The following is a 19,315-nucleotide window of genomic DNA, read 5'->3' as shown; positions in this document are numbered from 1 at the left end:
TCTCCAAGAAAAAAGTGTTCATGCATTTTATTCTTCTAATGTGATAATTACTGAGAGGTATTGATTTAGTATGAACTCTAGCAAGACAGTTACTTAACCTCTTGAAGCCTAAATTTCCATATCTATCTGTGGAATTCACTTAGGATAGATGTGTGTATTGAAGAATATGAATATCTCTTTTTATATATCTGTCCATCTATCTATCTATCTATCTATCTATCTATCTGGCATCTGTTGGCATTTAGCTAATCTTTTGAGTATATCACAGTTCTCACAAGTTATTTATAGAAAAATGTTAGAAGGAAAAATCATTTTATACCTTCTCAAATATTTTTGTACTTTTTTTTTTTTTACCATTTTATACTACTCAGAATAGAATTCTGTTTTTAAGTACCAGATGGTGGATTTTGTATTTATGTGGGAGTGGATTAAAGGCAGTGCCCTTTCCTGCCTACCTACTTGGAAAAGATCCCCAAATCACATACCACATCTCAATGTCATTAAGACCTCTAATCCTCTTATGAAAGGTTTTCTGGCTTGAGCTGTAATCATCAGTGGTTAGACCTTTATTTGGAACAAAACAGTGTCTCTGGGTATCAAGGTCTGTACCGAGTTACCAACACTGCAATAGTGCTGCAAAGAGTTTCAGCTATAGAAGTGTTACACAAGCAGACTCACTGCCTTACAAGACCCAGTTCCAACATCTGCTTCAATACCCTTGCTCGGTAGATTCTTTCAGAATCTGTGGTAGGCTCCTGTCCTGTCCTGTCCCCTGTTTCCTCCCACTTCCGATGTCTATACTGTTTGCCCTTCTGAATTATGGGCCCTGCAGGGACCAATGCGCCAAACAAGACCATGCATGGAGAGGACCTAGACCTCCTGCCCAGATGTAGACCATAGGCAGCTCAGTCTCCATGTGGGCTTCCTAGCAAGGGGAGCAGGGGCTGTCTCTTCGAACACCTCCACCTGAAGATGGATGGGAAGGATCAGTCTTGCAAGGAAGACAATGCAGCCAGTCCTTATGAAACCTGATAGGCTAGGGTCAGATTGTAGGGGAGGAAGACCTCCTCTATCAGTGGATGAGGGGACGGGCATAGGGGAGAAAAGGGAGGGAGAGTGGACTGGAAGGATGAATGAGGGAGGGGTCTACAGTCTGGATACAAAGTGAATAAATTGTAATTAATAAATCAATAAAAAAAGAAAAAAGTGGGTTCTAGGGCTGGAGAGATGGCTCAGCCGTTAAAGGCTAGGCTCACAACCATAAATATAAGAGTGGGTTCTATTGAGTTTGTTCTCCCAATTTTAGATTATGAAAGAGAACGCAGTAAGGGGCGCTGAGCGGACCCAGGTTGCCGCCAGGCCTGTCCTGGTCTCTAAAGCTGGGAACCTTCGGAAAGCTGAGGCCATCAGCCCCCCTCCCCCATCACTTCCAGCCAGTCCTGAGCGTGCGCCCTGGGAGGCAGCCCGCAGCCAGACAGCAAGGGGGCTTCTTTTCGAAGACAAGCTGTCGCCACTTAGATTTAGCCTAAAGACTACCATGCTCGACCCAGCAGCCAGGTCCCAGACCACGCAGTGATGGCTCAGCAATCCGCTATTCCTGCGCTTGGTCAGTTACTTTGGGACTGCAGCTTTCTGCCCGCCTTCCCATCCCCGGCAGCCGCTGCACGTCTCCATTGGTCAGGATGGCTGTCTGTCAGCCCATTGCGCACCTCCCCCAAACAGCTTGTCAGGCAGGCGCGTGCTAGCGAGGCGGAGCTTGCGGCTGGGGGCGGGGCCTCGGCGGTGGAAGGTGCTGCGGCCGCTTCACCGCTCTGGCTCTGGACCCGGAGCGCGGAGGCATCCTCGCAGCAGCTGCTAACGCTGCTGCACCTGGTCAGGTAAAAGAGTCTTTCTTCCTGGCCGTCTGCCCTACCTCTTCTTCCCAGCCGAAGCCTGTCTGTGTGCTCCGCCTCTCCTGCTTTGGGGTTCTGGTCAGAGCTGTTCAGCGTCCTACCTTAGCTTCCTCTCTCTTGAGTTGGTTCCTCAGCTCCGCAGGCAGGCTGCCTGCCTGGTGCTGTGAAGTGCGTTGATGGCCTCTAGAATCATCCCAACATCCCTCTCTATAGAACTCCTGGAACTCATGTCGTTAACTCTCAGGCCCTAGCTTTCTTGACCTGTCAGTGCAGTCTCATTCCAGCTTGGCACAGGAAAGCTGGAAGGGTTGCAGGGCCAAAAAGGGAAGGACGCAAGGTTTTTTCTTTTTCTTTCTTTCTTTCTTTCTTTCTTTTTTTTTTTAAACAAGGCATTTGCACCGCAGTGAAGTTGAATTGAGACTAGAAGCTTCTTCGTATTTATCTTGGCAATAACGAGGGTATCTGTTGCTGCACTGTGCTTGTATTTATAGGTGACATTCACCCATCACCGTTTTCTTCTGTCATCATTTTATCATCGTCACAACCATCACCATCAACGTCATCTCCTCTGCTACCAGAACTCTCTAGTTCTCCAAAGGCCGACTCTGTTCCTTTATGTAAGTGTTGGGCACCCCTCCTTCAAATAGCAAGCAATGAATGCCCTTGTCTCCAGAGGCCTCAACCAAACCTTCTTTTAACTCAAGGACAACTAGCTGGGAGGTGTGTGTGTGTGAGAGAGAGAGCGAGAGAGAGCGTGTGTGTGAGCATGCACTAGCGTGTTGGGGTGGAGGGCAACGGAGATTTCCAAAGGAAACCTTTTTGTTTTAATTCTCAACATTTCTGCTCACTAACTCCTAGAGAGTTTGATGCTGGCAATGACACAGTCCTGGCGGGCTGAATGCAGAGCCTGGGATCTGTAGTATAGAAATGTGTAGTGCAAGCTATAGCCATAACGAGGTGAATGGCCAGATCCAAGCCTTTCAGAGGACCAGGCCAGGCAGCAAAGCATCTGGCTTTCACCCCACAGTGGCTCCAGTTGTACCAAAGCTTGTTTAGTATTCATGTTTGCAGATGGGTATGTGCCACTATGGCTGTGTCACCATGGGGGGGGGGGGTAAGCTCTAGAGATAGAGAGAATTATTTTTTGTTGTTGTTGTCTACACCAGAAGGCTTTTTCTAGGTATACCTCTGAGACTCCAGCTCTTTCCAGGACTTGCTGCAAGGTTTATTAGATCTCTGATTTATTAGCCCTCTTTTTTAGGAGGAAAGCATTAAAGCTAAGAATCAAATATCAGGTTACCCTTCATTGTAGAATCATTGGTTTAGCGTACTCTAAAGCTCTCGGTTCGGTTCTCCTCAGCCAGGTTCACCTGAACAGCAATCTTTCTCTCCAGGGTATGCAGTCTACTGCCAGCACCGACAAATGAGAGGTCTCTAGGCCTAGGCATACTACAGGAACTAGGAGATAGTAGCCTCATTGGAGGGAAGGTGTAGATGTAAATGAAATAGATTAGATGTTTAGGCGTTCCTTTCGGAAAGGGAGTGGTGGAATTAATGATCAGTGCTATTAGTAATATTAGCCAACAAGAATAACGAAGGCCCCTAAAAAGTGTGTCTTCTCCCCCACCCCCACCCCGGCAAATCTGTTTGTTATAGATGTTCATCTTCAAATTCCCAATAGGATTGCCTCTTAGAAGCATCCCACTGGTTGAAGCCATCTGTATTTAAGCAGCCAGGCCTTGCTCCCACCTGTGCAAATGCTTAGCGAGCTCTCAGTTAAGATACATTAAAGACAAAGCTTTAGAGAGGACTTTTCTCTGGTCTCTGGGTCTGTCCTAGGCTCTTCCTTCCTCACTCGCTGTTCACCACACTGACTTGATAAATTGTGCTTTCTGCAGAATCGTTAGTGAATGCATTGGCTTCTGCCCAGGGGAAGCCAAACAGCTTTTCTTCAAACGTCTGTGGGAATTGAAGCGACTCTAAATCACCACCCTGAAGTAACTTACTGTGGAACAGCATTTTTCTTTCCTAAGAATACAAACTAGACAGAATCACTGAATAACTATGTGGTTTGTGTCTCTTATTCAGAGAAATTAACATCCTTCGATCTGCTTTGGCGAGGGATACTTTGAAATTCAGAGGTTTTTGTCCTTTATACTAGTAGGACATTTTCCATTGTATTGGAAGGATCCTAAGCACAAAAATGAGCATTTGGGTCTCACCAAACTACACCCGATCAGATCATAATATCCTGGTAAGAAAGCTGATCTACCTTTAGGCGAATCCTGACTTTCAGTGGCTTCTGAAGTTGTTTCCTAGCCCTTTTTCTTTGGGTATTCTTGCCAGTTCTCTTTTAGCGTTACTTTTCTCTCCCCTATTGACCTTACTCTGTTCTGTTACAGACCCTGCCCCTCCCAACCCCCAATACAGTGCCTTCATGAACTCTATATTCACATCCTACCAGCTCCATAGCCCAAGGCTGCCCCTTTCTCCAAGTCCTAAGTGAAAAGTTCCAGGAAAAAAAAAAAAACTGCACTTTGTTAGCCCTTGAAACCACAGGTGTAGCCTGTCTGGATTAAGTGCTTTGGTCAAGGGAATAAGGTGCTATCGATCTTATGATTGTCTGAGGGTTGAGTTTCATATCCTAGTCTTCTGCCCTATCCAGATATAAAATTGGTAGCGCCAAGGAAGAGAAACAGAAAGGTGTGGAACTTGGCATGACAGTGGTTAACATCCTTAATAGAGATCTGAGAAACCTCTGTCTCAGTGCTCCACAGACCAGTTTGTGTTAAAGCTCTAGGTTCATGCACATCACTGCAAACTGAGTTGTGTTTCAGATGACCTTGCTTTTAATTTTTGGATTAAACGTTTACTTCTGTAAGCAAGAAAAATCATCAGGGATGCTGCAGAGCCTGCAGTGACTCCACAGTTGGCAGTTTGAGCATGTTTGGAGTTGATTGTAATTTCTTCTGGGCCAAGTTTTAACATCAGCTCTATTTTTTTTTTTTGGATGTACATAGTATTTGACTTAAAATCAGCCTAATTCTCAGCAGGCCTCAGCCTGTGTGCTGACAAAAAGTTACAGCCATTCGTGTGACGTGCTTGATTTCTGCAGAGAAGCTAAACCACAGAAAGCAAATGCGAGCCTGCACCAACAAGCTGGCCTTTGGGAGGAAATTAAACATCCCTGTGTTTAGGGTCTATGTTGAGATGCTGAGAGAACAGTAATCCGTGTTCCCTATAAAACAATAATTACATGGCGGGAGGAGCCAAGGTAGGTACAGCCTGCTGACCTTGTCAGCATAAAAAGCTAGAAACAGAGATGGAGTATGTCTTAAGTGAACAGTAAACATAAAAACAAAACAAACTTCGAGGTAATGGAGTCATCTAGTGATTTTCTGTACTCATGCAGCCCTTTGAAATACACTACCCTAATGCCCGTGTGACTGTGGAAAGAGTGGGTCCTTCATTGGACCTCCCCACTTCTACTCCCCTAAGCTAAACAAACCTCTGAAACTCTCTGCAGGAAGTCAGCTTCTATCCAAGTCCTTTATTATTCCCATCTCCAAACCAGCTCATGTCTTTCCTAAATTAATCAAAACTGACTTGCTTTGTGTTCTATTTTATTAGAGTTATCCCCATTCTCCTGTCTAAAGTGTCAGATTACTCTTAAATACCAAAATACTTCAAATTAAACACATTTTCCTTTGGTCTTCCGGGTGACAAGCCCTCAGGGGTTTGTATTTCAGAGGTAGGCAGGAGTTTTTAGCATTTCTGTTATCCATCAGGGTTGGGACATTAACTGAGAAGCAGCAGACCACGGAGGATAGATAAAAAGCAGCACAGGAAATAACATTATGTTGCGACTGACAGGTCCAATTCTCACACCCCTGCTCTGAGCTTTTCCTTCCCAGTGAGAGTGCCCTAGGGCCTGTTTTGAGGGAAAGAAGCACTCAACATTGATACATTAAAAAAAATGCATCAAAGAAGGCAATGCTGTTGATAAGCGAGCCTTCAGCCATAGTGGTTTCCTCTAAACCCACACGGGCTCACACTCATCCAGGCTTGATGCTACTTCCTGTGTTGTCTGCTGTTAAACATGGGGAAAAAAGTTACAAGTGTTTCAGAGAGAACAAGAACCTGCCTGATTAGTCACAGAAGCCTTCATCAGTGACCCATTCAGTATAGTAATTCTGGTCTCCTAAACCTCTGACCCTCATGCAAACGAAGTTCAAATGAAATTGTCTGAGTGAATGATGTCGCCTATGGGAGAAAAGGCACCCTTCTGGGTATGTATGGATGATCATGGTGCTCTTGCTTTCTGAGAGCCCCACCCAAGTGCCGAGTCCAGAGTGTCAGTTTTTCTAAGTACAAACCAGCAAGGTTTTGCACTTTTGGTAGTGTAAAATTGCTGAACTAGAAGGAAGAACATATTTTGGGATAATTGTTATGGAAATGGTTAATGATCTTTTTCCTCTAAGAGAAATAAACATTGACACCAATTGTTGTGTTTAAATGTGGTCGGTCCTCAAGAGGCAGTAAGTAAAATTTCCCGATCCAGTGAGAACAAACCATCTGGACTCCTACCTACAGAGCAATTTATATGTAAGCTCTCTAGCGGTTCTCAACCTTCCTAATGCTGAGACCCTTTGGTCGCTACTTCCTCACTGTAATTTTGCTGCTATTATGAATCGGAATGTAAGATCTGATGTGCGGGACATATGATAAACGGCCCCTCCCACGGGTTGAGAACCGCTGCATTATAGGGTGAAATGTAGGACGGTGTACTTCTGCCCTGATGTGTTCACTGGCAAGAAGCGCACCTTGGAGCTCTCTTAGCCTCGTTCATACTAACAGAGCTGAGTTTTCACTATTCCAACACGGAGTCCATGCAGCCTAATGTTCTAGTGGGGAAAAAAAAAAAAAACAAAAACAAAAAAACATTAAAGCATAGTCTAAGAGCTGGCAGTGAGAAGTGACTGTTGCTCCTCTCCCTCCCCCCTCCTCGCTCATCCTGGGCCTAATACAAGGATTTAGACCCCTGCCTTGGTTCCACACTCCACTGGCCCCTCTTTTGCACAGAGTATGTAGCACTGGACCTCTCAGACAGAAGAAACTGTAGAAAGGTTGCTCATTTGCTCCACAAAACAGCCTGAAGTTGAATCTGTTTAGTGTTTCGCCCACTTGCTAGGCTTGCCTTCTCCTTTCTATGTCCTCACAGGCCAGTGAAAATACTCCTACTTTTAATTTATTTTACTTTAAAGCAGGATAAGGCCATAAATATAGTACAATATTTTGAGTACAGATCTAGTGAAAAGCAAGAGCAGCTTTTTTTAATACTCATTAAGATGGTCATGTGTTCTCTTTTTAGATGAAGACAGTCACTTTGGACAAATTTTTATGCCTAACACATATTTGGAAAGCTTTGGAAAAAAGAACTCTTTTTAAGGCTAGCAAATCTACAGAAAGTAGAATTCATTTATGGAGTTGGCACCAGTCCTGGCCTTGTTCGACAGTGTCCTCATCTCCATATGTCTCTGTGTCTTCTTTAGCATGTTCTATCTTTTATCCTTAGGAGACCAGCAGGACTTTTTAATCCTGGTTTTGGTACTCACTCAAGTCCCAGGTAAATAAGGTTAGAACATTCATGTATAGCAGAGAGTACTTTTTCTGTGAAAGTCTGCTTTCTGATTTGGCTTAAGCTAGTCCTAATTTTAAACTTTGCAAATGTACATTAATTCTATTTAAAGAACTAAAACTCCATAAAACCATAATATCTTGTATCTTAAGAAAAACTGTGACAGATTACTGAAGAAAACATGTTTTCTTAATCACCATCACATGCACAATTCTTATACCCACATTATTCTGTAAGGGGATAGCAAGGTGATTTTCTTTTTTTTTTTCATTATTATTATTATTATTATTATTATTATTATTATTTTTAGCAAGGTGTTTGTTTTTCTTGGTGTATGGTGGAGATTAGGATGTGGAAAATGACTTGCCCAAGGTCACTCATACTCAGCTCAGCTAAGAATCGATCCAGGTCACCTGACACCTTAGCTTTCTTTATTCATTACATCACTGTGCTCCTTCCCGGAAGTAATCGCCCTGTTGATTCCAACAATGAAGTGTGCAAGGGTCAGTCAAATCCTAGACTCAGTTTGGGGTGGCCTGGATGTTTAGGTTTTTTTTGTTTGTTTGTTTTGCTTTTGTTTTGTTTTGTTTTGTTTTTCCCTCTCCCTCTGTTATTTTCACTTTAGGATGACATATCCACAACTGCCAGCTTATCACTATTTGCTAAATTAAGAAGCTTAGCTAAGACAGAATTTACTATGAAACAAGCTGGACGAAATGACAAAGCAAGGTGGCACTTCTGCCTGAACCACATCTAGAAGGGAAGGGTCGAGCGCATCAAGGGGAAGTGGCCGGCCGGAGAAGACACACTCAGAGCCGTGCCATGGCCTGTGCCATGGGCCGTGAGAATAGCATAAGGAAAAAGAATGTCATAAACTACAAGAGGAGGTGAAAACTGTTATGCAAAAATTTTGAAGGGAGTGGAGTAGGCTTTCATTGTTACAAACAGTTTCTCCTGCTGGATGGTAAAACCCGAATGGGGAGGCAGAGCTACCCCACATCTCACTTTGCTCCTGTCTCTTCATCCAAGCCCAGGGCATAAGAAACTCCATCAGGGAGGAAAGCCACAAGACAAGTCTTATCTCTTTACTTATTACAAACAACCTTAATTTCCGTTTTAATCATGTTCTTTGTGTGAAGGCTAAACAGGTGACCTCCACCCGTTTTAGAGCTGCATACCCCCCCCCCCAGAGCTATGGTCTGAGAGAAGGATAGCATGCCACAGCATTGGCAGAGGGAGCCCTCTGCTCATGGAGTTGGTAAGTCACGTGAGTGACAGGCCCTGTAGCACACAGCGTTTCTGCCATTATGACCCTCTCAGCTGTAGTGTTTAGGTCATAGTTGGTCCTTTGGAATCTTTGTGGCATCTCCTATTTACTCACCTACCTACACACAATATACACACACTTCTGAAGTATGTGATGGCTTCCTTGGTAGCTGCTAGGGAGCAAGGCATGATTGTCCTTCCCTCAGGGTCTTCGTGTCTCTCTAGAGAATTCTCTTTTTATGTTTCTTCAGGACTCATCATATATAAAAATCTCTTTTTAATAGCCTCCAAGGAATTCTCTCAAGTTTTATATCTTCCTGAGAAATTCTAAGAGTTTAAAATTTGGGGAAATCTGGAACTATTGGCCAGCTATTTCTTTTTTCTCCTTACCTCATTTTTCCTGGTATAGTAACTGCCCATTTTGATGCCTGTCAAGGAGGTGGAAAGTAGGGAAATGAATATAGATTAATATCTCTGAATATTACTTTGCTGTACAACACTGTTTCTCAACCTTCCTAGTTCTGTAACCCTTTAATACAAGCTCCTCATGTTGTGACTGCCAACCATAAAATTACGTTGTTGCTACTTCATGCCTGTAATTTTGCTACTGTTATCCGAATGTATTTCCTAATGGTCTTTTGGGGGTCGCACCTCACAGGTTAAGAACCACTGCTCTGGAACCACAGTAACTTGGGATGTCTTGTTAATGCTCACTTTCCTTATAGGGTAACCTATAAGCATAAGCATGAGGTCCCATCCCTGATCACATCTATTTAAATGAGCTATTGGGCTTTCACCCAGGTGGGGACACACAAGTTATTCTTGGCAAGGTGTACGAGTCACTTGAGTTAAGTCAGAGAGAAGTACTCCAGGGTCCAGCCTGCGAAACCTCTTCTGGAAGGCTTTGATTCTGTGTCTTCCTGCCTCTGGCCCACTCTTCTCCAACTCTAATTTCATGAAACGGTTCATGAATTCAATGGCATCACATTTGCTTCTGATTTTACTTAAAACCCAGATTCAGGCATATTCAGGTACTTTCAGCCAAAAGTAATGTAAGAATGATCACCAGTTTAAGCAAGAAACAAAGAGGAAAGGTGAAATCCAAGATAGGTGGAATGATAGTTAGATGCAATCTAGCCACTTAGGATGTGTTAATAGAATAATTTAAAATGACAGTTGTGTGAGCTGAGCCTGTGATTCTGAACACACTTTGGCATGTTCTCAAAAAATGTTTTTCGCTGTAGGCACTGCCTTGACAACTAGAGAGAGCTGAATGATTATCAAGATTTTCAAAGCTGGTATAGCTCTTGCATTTATGGGCTCTCTTGAGAGGTGGGGATGGTAAAACCAGGATGAGATAACTCAGGAATCATGGGAGTTTTGCAGGAGTTTAAAGGGGTTGGACAGGAGAGAGCTAGATTACGGTACAGACAGTGAGAACAAGAAATTGATAGAGGGAGGTCTGGCTCAGAATAAAAGAAATATTTATTCATATTTAGAGCTATCTGGAATGTGGTAAGGTTTCCTTTCATGGTAGAGAATCAGTGCAAGGAAAGGTGGCATAAGTATTCATAAGTGCTGTGAGAGGCGGGGGCAGGGGGATTGGCCAGCACTGAGAGGGGGTAGGGCACAGTGAATAATATCTAAGTTTTCCTTAAAGGTTGCATCATTTTCCCTATGAATAACACTAACTCATAGACTAGAAATGCCAGCCTTTCCCCTGGTCTAGGTAGCCAGCTTTCTCCAAGGAACCCATCTCTGCCTTTCGAGTGCTGGGAAACCAGGTAGTACTCAAAGCCCAACCTAGCATTTAGGTTGCTCCTGGAGACCCAAACTCCATCCCCATGCTTGCATGGCAAGTGCTTTATGTTGACGTGGTAGGTTGACATTCTCTAACAGAGGGTAACATGCATGAAAATGAAGTATAAAGAAGATATCCCTACAAGTTGCATGTATGTGCCATTTTCCCAGCCCTGCCTTAACCCCACTTCATGAAAATAATGTAGTTGATTATCAAGAATTCCAGTCATGCCAAAAATTATGAGATTATGAGAACAATTAAAAATTATCTCATACTATAATTCACATTGTTAATCTTATTATTTAAGGCACCTGTATACCTTGATATTTATAAATATTTGTGTAAAAATTAATAAACAAATACAATGAAAATAAGAAAATTTTGGAATTCCAAACAATTAAAGAATATGAAACCAAAGCAATAATGAAAATTCAACTAAATTTACCTCATTTCAGATATGCTATTTCTTTAAAAACTCTGACAAAAAAAATAATATGGGTTTTGGTTAAAAATAAGTTATACTGGTAAATTGTTTTCCTCATCTTGCATCAGCTCAGTACCATCTCTTAAAGATGAGCCCTTTTGAAACTTCTCTTCCCTACCTATGTCTTGAATATTATTAAATGTATTCTTTCTTCTGCTTTGTTCTATTTTGTTATTCTATTTTGAGCTGCAAATATAATGGTTAAGCTTCAACGGTTTCCACGTATGCAAACCTTGGGGTTGTTTTCTTTGTAATTCATTTAAAAGTATTTTACCTACTGCTAGATAAATGTCAGCCCACTATGTTAACATAATCCCTAACACTTTGGGTCTCAGAGATTGTTTAAGCTGCTAACTTATTGTTTACTCACCAAAATGTTATATATTAACAGTACCAGGAGTTTCCATTGAAAAGCACATGTTAAAACACACGTAGCTCCTGTGCTCTCAGAATGAGTGCAATCAACATACAGTAAACTAGTACGTCAGCTCCATAGCAGCTGTTTTGTTATTAGTTTCCCCACGTAAGACCTGGCATCCCATAGTCATTTGGTAAATGTGTGTGGTACTAAGTCTTTATATACCATGTGTGTACAGTCTAAGAGTTAGAAGGCTGTTTGGTGTATGGTCTCCATTATCTACTTGCTAGATACCTAATATCAGGGAAGCCCTTTCACTCCCCCAAGCCTTGGTTTTATTTCTATAAAGTAGAGTTAACAACGAGAGTATTAAGTGAAATAATTGGGATAAAACCCTTGCCATGCTTCCTCCCCAAGTGCTCAAGAAATAGCAGCTATGGGCATTAGTGTTTTTATAAAGCACTTGGGATGTTCAAACAAAAGAACACCTGCACACCCAGGGTTTCCCGGGGATGAGACCTCTTTCTTGTGCTCTAGTGAAAGCCCAGGAATCCATCTGGTGGGAGGCAGATAGAATCTTGGTAGGAAGAGGAACATGAAGCATGGGGCCGAGAGGTCCTGCTGAGGTGTGCAATATCTGCGCTGCGCCGCGCATCCCCCGCGACTTCCTTCCTTCACCTGTACTTCCAGAGACTCTGTAAACAGGAGCATCTGTGTTCAGAGAAGCTGACTTGCAAATAGACTTTCTTATCTTACTGGACCATCTTCCCATTGAGAAGGTGAATGAGTCACTGTCTGCACAGCTCCAAGGAAACATGAGGTGACAGGGCAGTTTTAGGGCTCTTGGCCCAGGAGGCTCCTGGGGCCATCCCAGGCCAGTGTAAGTGCAATGGATGGCTGGTGCTAAAAAGGCACCTATAGCCTCTCTCATAGCATAGACCATCATTTCTGAACCTTCTTTTCATTGCCGCGCACCTTTAAGTATCCCCTCTGTGAAATGTCCGTACAACAGATAAGTTGCTGGTCTATTAATGCACTGTTTACTTATCTCTGCATCATGTCTTAGAAAGCGTAAGATTTACTCCCTTTCTGATAACCAGCTGAAATGAGCCAAACTTGAGAGATCCTCCCCAGGTAGGCTTCTCCTCGGACCTTATTCCCCAAAGCAGTAGCAAAACCATGTTTCTCCCAGCTTAAAACTCCCTTTTAGAGTTCTGTTAGGCTTGGAATCTAGATTCTTAGGGCATGGGTCCCCAGATTTACCTCATCTGGATATTCCTGTCTGTCACTCTAATCTGGCCTAAAGCCAGTCTGCTTGTGGAGAAGAATTGCTCCTGTGGACAAAGCAAGGCCACAGAACAGAAAGTCATGGGCAGCTGCTTTCACTATGTGGAGCTGATGTAGAAGAGGATGTGGTTTGGCATGAACAGCAGTGGTCACAACTCTAAAACAGCCCAGAAGGAGGGGAGCTGGTTGCTCTGGAAAACTGGGTGAGATATTCTGCAAAAGTGGCAGGCAGGGATGGAACCTGATATAAAAGTTGTGAAATATATGGAAAATTTCAGAATAATGTATATGAATGACAGAGAAGAATCACATTCTATCCAGATAAAATAGCCTGTGCAGAGCCCCAGGAGGAATATGTGGCCTGCATCAGAATCTCTAAAAGGTAGCTGTGCCTGGAGTATAGTAAAATAACCACACTATGAAAGCCTCATTGGCAATAGGAGGTAATGTTCGCTGGGATTTGATTCAATAACAGGGGTCTAGAGCATTTTAGAATAATAGCAATTGCCTGTATAACCAGACTATCTGCCAGATACCCCGTTAGTCAGTAGATACTAACAGGTATCATTAACTGTATTACAAAGATGAGAAATAAAGGCACCCGGAGACTATATAGTTGTCTTGAGTTGCCATGCTAAAATTGAAGGAGCTGGCATTTGAACTTTCGTCCTAAAGTCATGCTAAAGGTGGAAATCAGTGATACTCTGTTCCAAAGACCATGAGCTCTGAGGCATCTGAACATCTAAATTCTTTGGCACAGTAGGTGTGGTGGTTTGGAATGGCCCCGACAGACTCTTGTGTTTGAATACCTTGGCCCTCGGAGAGTAACACTATTGTTGGAGTATGTGTGGCCTTGTCAGAGGAAGTATGTAACTGAGGGAGTGGGCTTTGAGATCTCAGGTGCTCAAGCTAGGTCTAGTGTGGCATTCACTTTTGCTGCGTAAGGATCAGGATGTAGAACTCAAAGCTCCTTCCCCAGTAACTCCTATCAAGGTGCTATTGGACTATACCTCTGAAACTATAAGCCAGCCCCAATTAAATGATTTTTTTTATAAGAGTTGCCATGGTCATGGTGTCTCTTCACAGAAATAAAAACCCAAACTAAATGAACTCACTGTGAGTACACAGGGCAGCACAGATACTGTGTACCTCAGCAAGATCTCTCAGCCCATGCTTCCCATTTCTCATCCTACCAAAAGCCTATCTGCCTCCCACAGGGTGAATTCTTGTGCTTTCATTAGAGTACAAGAAAGAGGTCTCATCCCCTGGAAATCCAATAGGGTTGAGGCAAACTTTGTTCCATAGATGGTGTGAAGGCTATTCACAACCTAGAAATTGAGGGCACATCTGTGAAAAGTATTTTGCTTGGATTGTAGGGGGTGAATCTACTTCTTGTCCAGACCTTTGAGGCAAAAATGCATGCATTTAGTTTGAATCTTGAGTTGGGAAGATTCACCTTTAATCTGGGCTACAGGCTACACCTTCTGCTGAAAGCCTATATAAGGCCATGGAAGAAAAAAGCTTTTGGTCTTTGTCTGCCTGCCCTCACCTGGCTAGAAGATCCATTATTCCTTCACTGGCATTAGAGCCTACTTCTTTGGGATTTCAGCATATACTGAAGACCAGCCGAGACATCCAGCCTTGTGGACTGAGCAGCTACTAGGTTCTTGGACTTTTCATAGCCAGCCATTGTTGGATTGGTTAGACTGAAGCCTGTAAGTCCTTCTAATAAATACCATAGATATAGATAAAGATATAGGTGGATATAGATATGTGTGTGTGTGTTTGTATGTTTGTAGAGAAAGAGATTCATTCTATATATTCTGGTATTCTAGAGGACCCTTATTAATACAGATGGCTAAAGAGGTTGGATCCCAGAGCAGGCTGCAAGGGCATAGTTGAAACAAAGCTGGTTTCAACTGTTAGGTCAAAACTCTAGAAGGTCTCCAGTGGAAGACTTTTGCTTTTATACACAGGCCAGGTAGGAAAAATTAAAGATAGTCCTTCGAGTGGCTGAATTAAATGTCTAGATCAAAGAAGGGGAAGCCTGGAAAATACTGGGGTGGAGGTATGGATATGGTCTGAGTCTCGCTTCAGCTGACACTGATTGCTTTGCAGCAATGAAGCAATTTTAAAAACATGTTACCTTTCCTCTCCATGTCATTATTAGTTTTGGTGCTTTTGATTAATTTTCCTTTAAGTCTTATTGATGAAGATGTGTCCTCTCTATATCTAAATGTCTTAAACTTCCCTCTTACCTCTCACTGTCTCGTGGGTCTTTTTAGCTCTAGACATCTAGGTTCAGATACTGTGTGCACCCTGAGTTTTCTCTTTACCTAGAAAATAGTTTGGTAAGTGAGTCCCTTTCTCTGCTGGAAGAATTGTGGAATGACACTGTGAATGGTTAAGGAAGGCTGAGAAACCTGCCAAAGAGTACTCCACTCTGTCAGTAACTTAGAAATCTAGACCCAGGTCCAAGGCTTCCCACTCTGAATTCATTACTTTACCCTCCATCTTCAGCACTGGAGGTCCACTGTCTCTTGTAAAGAATGCTGAATCACAAAGCACACAGGTACGTTCCGAATAGTCCACATTGTCTGTGTTTGAAGAGAGAAGCTAGCAAGAGTGTGTCTGTCTTCTGAATGACACTCAGAGTCCCTGATCAGTCCTTGAAGAGACTTGAGAGCCTGTGGTTCCAAACCAGCATTCATATCCCAGCTCAATTACTTACTGCCGGTGAGACCGCAGACAAAACCCCTGTCTATGCTCAGGTGTTTATAGGTAAAATACAGACTATGTTACCTACATCACAGACTTTTGTTTTGTAAAAATTGTATTAAAACAGGTAATGTCCTTAGAAGACTGGTCAGTGCACCACAAGCTATAACTAAGTAATAGGAAGTACCTTATTTAGAGAGACAGACTGTTCATCTCTCACTTAAGAGTCAAAGCCTAGAAACTCTCTTTGTATTCCAAACTGGTTTCTTAGCTACAGGAAGCAGCATTAAGAAATCCGCAGTGCTTGGAAGACCTTTGGACCCTATCAGTACTTCCACTATTTAAATATAGATGGGATTATTTTAATTATCTTCACAGCCTGCCATTATTCACTGACAGGGAACTTTGAAAATGATTTTATCTTTGGCTGTGAGTCCCAGTATCTGTTTCAAGCCGTTGCTGGGTGGAGCATCTAAGAGAACAATTCTGCTAGGCTCCTGTCTTTAAGCATATCACAGTATTGCTAATAGTGATGGAGTTGGCTTTCTTCCACAGGGTGGGTCTTAGGGCTGGGCCTGGCACTGGTTAGTCATTCCCTTAGTCTCTGCTCTAGCTCTTCTATCTTTGTCCCTGCAGGTCTTGTAGGTAGGGTAAGTTTTGGATTAAGGTTTTTTTGTGGGTTGGTTGATGATGTCCTCCATCAATTAAGAGTCTTGTCTAGACAAAGGGTGTTCTCGTCAGTCTCCATGGCCCCTGCTACAAGGAGTCTTAGCTAGAGCACCCCTCATATCCTCCCAGTGGCCTATTCTGATTCAGGTCTGTAGCTTGTTGTAGAGATGCCCACACATACCATTTCTCTTTTCTCTGCAGGCCTTCTACCCTCCTGCCTCTACTCTCCCCAGGTCTGATCTCCACCCTTACTTCTCTCTGTGCTCCCTCTTCTACCTTGTTCCTACTCTTTAACCACTAACTCTGCCTAATATATTTCCCCTTCTGAGGGACATTTATGTTTCCTCCCTTGGGATCTTCCATGTTGCTTATCTTCTTGGGGTCTGTGCACTGTACTATGACTAAAATCCACTTATAAGTGAGTACATGCCATGTGTGTCTTTCTGGGTCTGTGTTATATCACTCAGGATGATCTTTACTAGTTCCAACCATTAGCCTGCAAATTTCATGATTTCCTTGTTTTTAATGGCTGAGTAGTATTTCGTTGTATAAATGTACCACAAGTTCTTTATCCATTTTTCAGTTGAGGGACATCTAGGTTGTTTCCAGTTTTTGACTATTATAAAGTTGTTATGAACGTGGTTGAGTAAATGTTCTTGTTGTATAGTGAATCATCGTTCAGGTGTATACTCATCCAAACATTGGACAAAGCATAGGGAGTCTACTGGAAAAGAGGGGGGAGGGGAGGAGGATAAATGGACCTAGAGGTGACAAGAATTCTATAAGAAGACCATCAGAACCAATCAACCAGGGTCCAGAGGGGCCTGTGGAGTCTGATGCACCAACTGAGGACAATGCATGGTCTGGACCTAGGTCCTTTACTTATAAGTAGCTGATGGGCATCTTAGGCTTCATGTAGGCCCACTAGTTAGGGGAGTTGGGGATATCTCTGACATGGACTATGTTGCCTGCTTTTTAAATCACTTCCTCCTGATGGGACTGTCCTACCAGGCTACAGGGGATAAAGATGAACTCAGTCCTCATGTGAATAGATGAGCTGGGGTATCTGAGTAGGCAGCTCCCCTATTCTGAGGAATAGTGGATGCAGGATGGAGGGTAAGACTGGGAGGAGAGGTGGGAGGAGCCTATGACTGAGATATAAATTGAATTAATGAATAAAAAAGAAAAGAAAATTATTTTATAGATGGCATATATAATCAAAACCTAAATGATTTATAACTGGTCATATTTTGAGAATCATTTTTCTTAGATACTGGAAAGAAACTATAGTTAGAGGGAAAGTAAATACAGAGAGGCTGGGCAGAAAAGCTTAGAGACAATTATCCATCTAGAGTGATATAGATACAAATGCCCACTGTATATTAAGTGCTCCATGAACGACATATATAAGGAAGATGTAGTATTACCCTTGATGGCACTGCAAACAGCTGTTCTTCTCAAACTCTTTCAGTGAAGTTCATGTCTCACTGATCTTGCTGCAGTTTTCAGGTAGATTACCTATTTAAATAAGATAGCATTATGAATTTTCCCCACAAAAAAAAGAAAAAAGCTTTGTAGAAGTTTGAGAAATTGTAGTCAGCAGTGTGTTCAACTCTGTTAATAAATATTTTGTCTTATTGGAAGGGCATGACATAGAGAGGAAGGCATAGGATTTCTCTGCTGTGTTCTGTAGTAAGTTTTGCCTCACTGAGGCTATACCTAGCAACTTCCAAGCAAGTACTGTGAACATTGGGCTGTGCCGGTTCTTAAACCTCTGCATCTAGAGGAACAGAAGTGGCCTTCTCCTTGACTTTCTTGTAAAGAAGAAGTAGTGGAAGAAGAAAATAGACAGTGACACACTTAGAAGAGGACAGCGTTTCCTTCCAAAATATCAGTCTTCTCCCTAGAAATAACTCTGGAAGTCTCTGTGGTCAAGGCCTTCCTTTGCAAGAACAGCTCCTGCTTTTGAAAGGGGTCCAGCTGATTAATTAGGGCAGATGTGGAAAGAAAAAATTCTTCCCACTTGAAAGGTCTCCTCAGTAGAGTGAGATTCCCGTGCAGGCCTACAGGTCAGCCCTCAGATTTTAAAATAGAAACCGTGATGCAATTGACCATTACACTTTGCCTTTGGAAGCAGCAGAGTGTGGACTGTAGGAAGACTTCTGATGGAGTGCCCAACATTTGTGTAAATCAAAATATTGGTCAGTTGGTCATACTCATTGACAGCATGTGGATATCAGCATAAGCAACACTCTGAGAAGTGGAGACCATGAAAAATGATGTGAACTTGATCAAGAATGTAATAGCTAATATTTGGCTATATGTTGATCCCTTCTATACTAGTGAGTCAAGCTGCATATGTTGAGGTCTCAAATGGCCCAATTATCTAAATCAATAAAATGCAATGATTATTGAGGCCTTTTTGTTTAAAATGAAAATTTTGTGATTTGAAATATTGTGGGCCATGGCCTTAAAAAAACATGGATTATTTACTTTTCCAAGAACTCATATACTAATGAATACAAAACAAACAAAAAAAAAAACAAACAAAAAAACAAAAAAACAACAGCAAAAGAAGCTCAGAATGGAAACAGTTCTGAGGCCAATTCTTTCAAGTACAAAATTCTTCATAGAAATAAAGCTTACCAACCTAGAAGTGGATTAGGATCTGAGGAGACATTGATAAGGAAGGCTTACAGACCTGTGAAACTACATGGGCAATTATTAATTGCACTAAAATTTCTACCACATAATCATCAATGGATCTAAAAGACATGAGGCTATCAATCCTCACTTCAAATTTTGTTTGCATGAGTTGATTCTTTCCTTTGAGTAGGAAAACAAATTTATCACTTTTCTTCTCTTCCACATCCTTCCTTTGGTCAAGTGCATCTTCCCCCGATACAAACTTAGCCCAGCAATCACTTGTCTACAGGCTCCATTGAGGTCACACTGATAATATGCTGTTTGTAATTTCCTGTTTACACTGGACTCAGTTTACCTCTCAAGTCTCCCCTCAGCTATTTCCTAGTCTCTTGTATTCTCAGCAGTTGGTCCCATCATACTTGTCTCTAGCCGTGTCTCTTACTCTGCTGCACCGTGCTGGTGTAGCTCAGCAGCAGACAGCTTGCCTGTGTAAGGCTCTGAGCTTCATCCTTATTACCACAGAAGAAAACGAAATATTTCCTGATGGGAAAAAGTG

The 19,315-nt window shown here is 42.4% G+C and overlaps 1 protein-coding gene across 6 annotated transcripts in view; it reads left to right on the top strand.

Moving 5' to 3' along the window:
* The first annotated feature begins 1,739 nt into the window (after positions 1-1,739).
* The window catches only part of Fmn1 (formin 1), a 368,583-nt gene continuing 351,007 nt past the window's right edge, over positions 1,740-19,315 (top strand). For 5 of the 6 annotated variants that reach the window (XR_009587427.1, XM_060371809.1, XM_060371805.1 and 2 more), the window contains exons 1-2: positions 1,740-1,877; positions 2,384-2,509. The gene's annotated coding sequence lies outside the window, so the exon portion shown is untranslated. The remainder of the gene's footprint in view (positions 1,878-2,383; positions 2,510-19,315) is intronic. The other variant, XM_060371806.1, reaches the window with a different exon arrangement.

The sequence above is a fragment of the Meriones unguiculatus genome, chromosome 18, assembly GCF_030254825.1.
Source record: "Meriones unguiculatus strain TT.TT164.6M chromosome 18, Bangor_MerUng_6.1, whole genome shotgun sequence".
Lineage (NCBI taxonomy): Eukaryota > Metazoa > Chordata > Mammalia > Rodentia > Muridae > Meriones > Meriones unguiculatus.
This window is presented reverse-complemented; position numbering and strand designations above follow the sequence as displayed.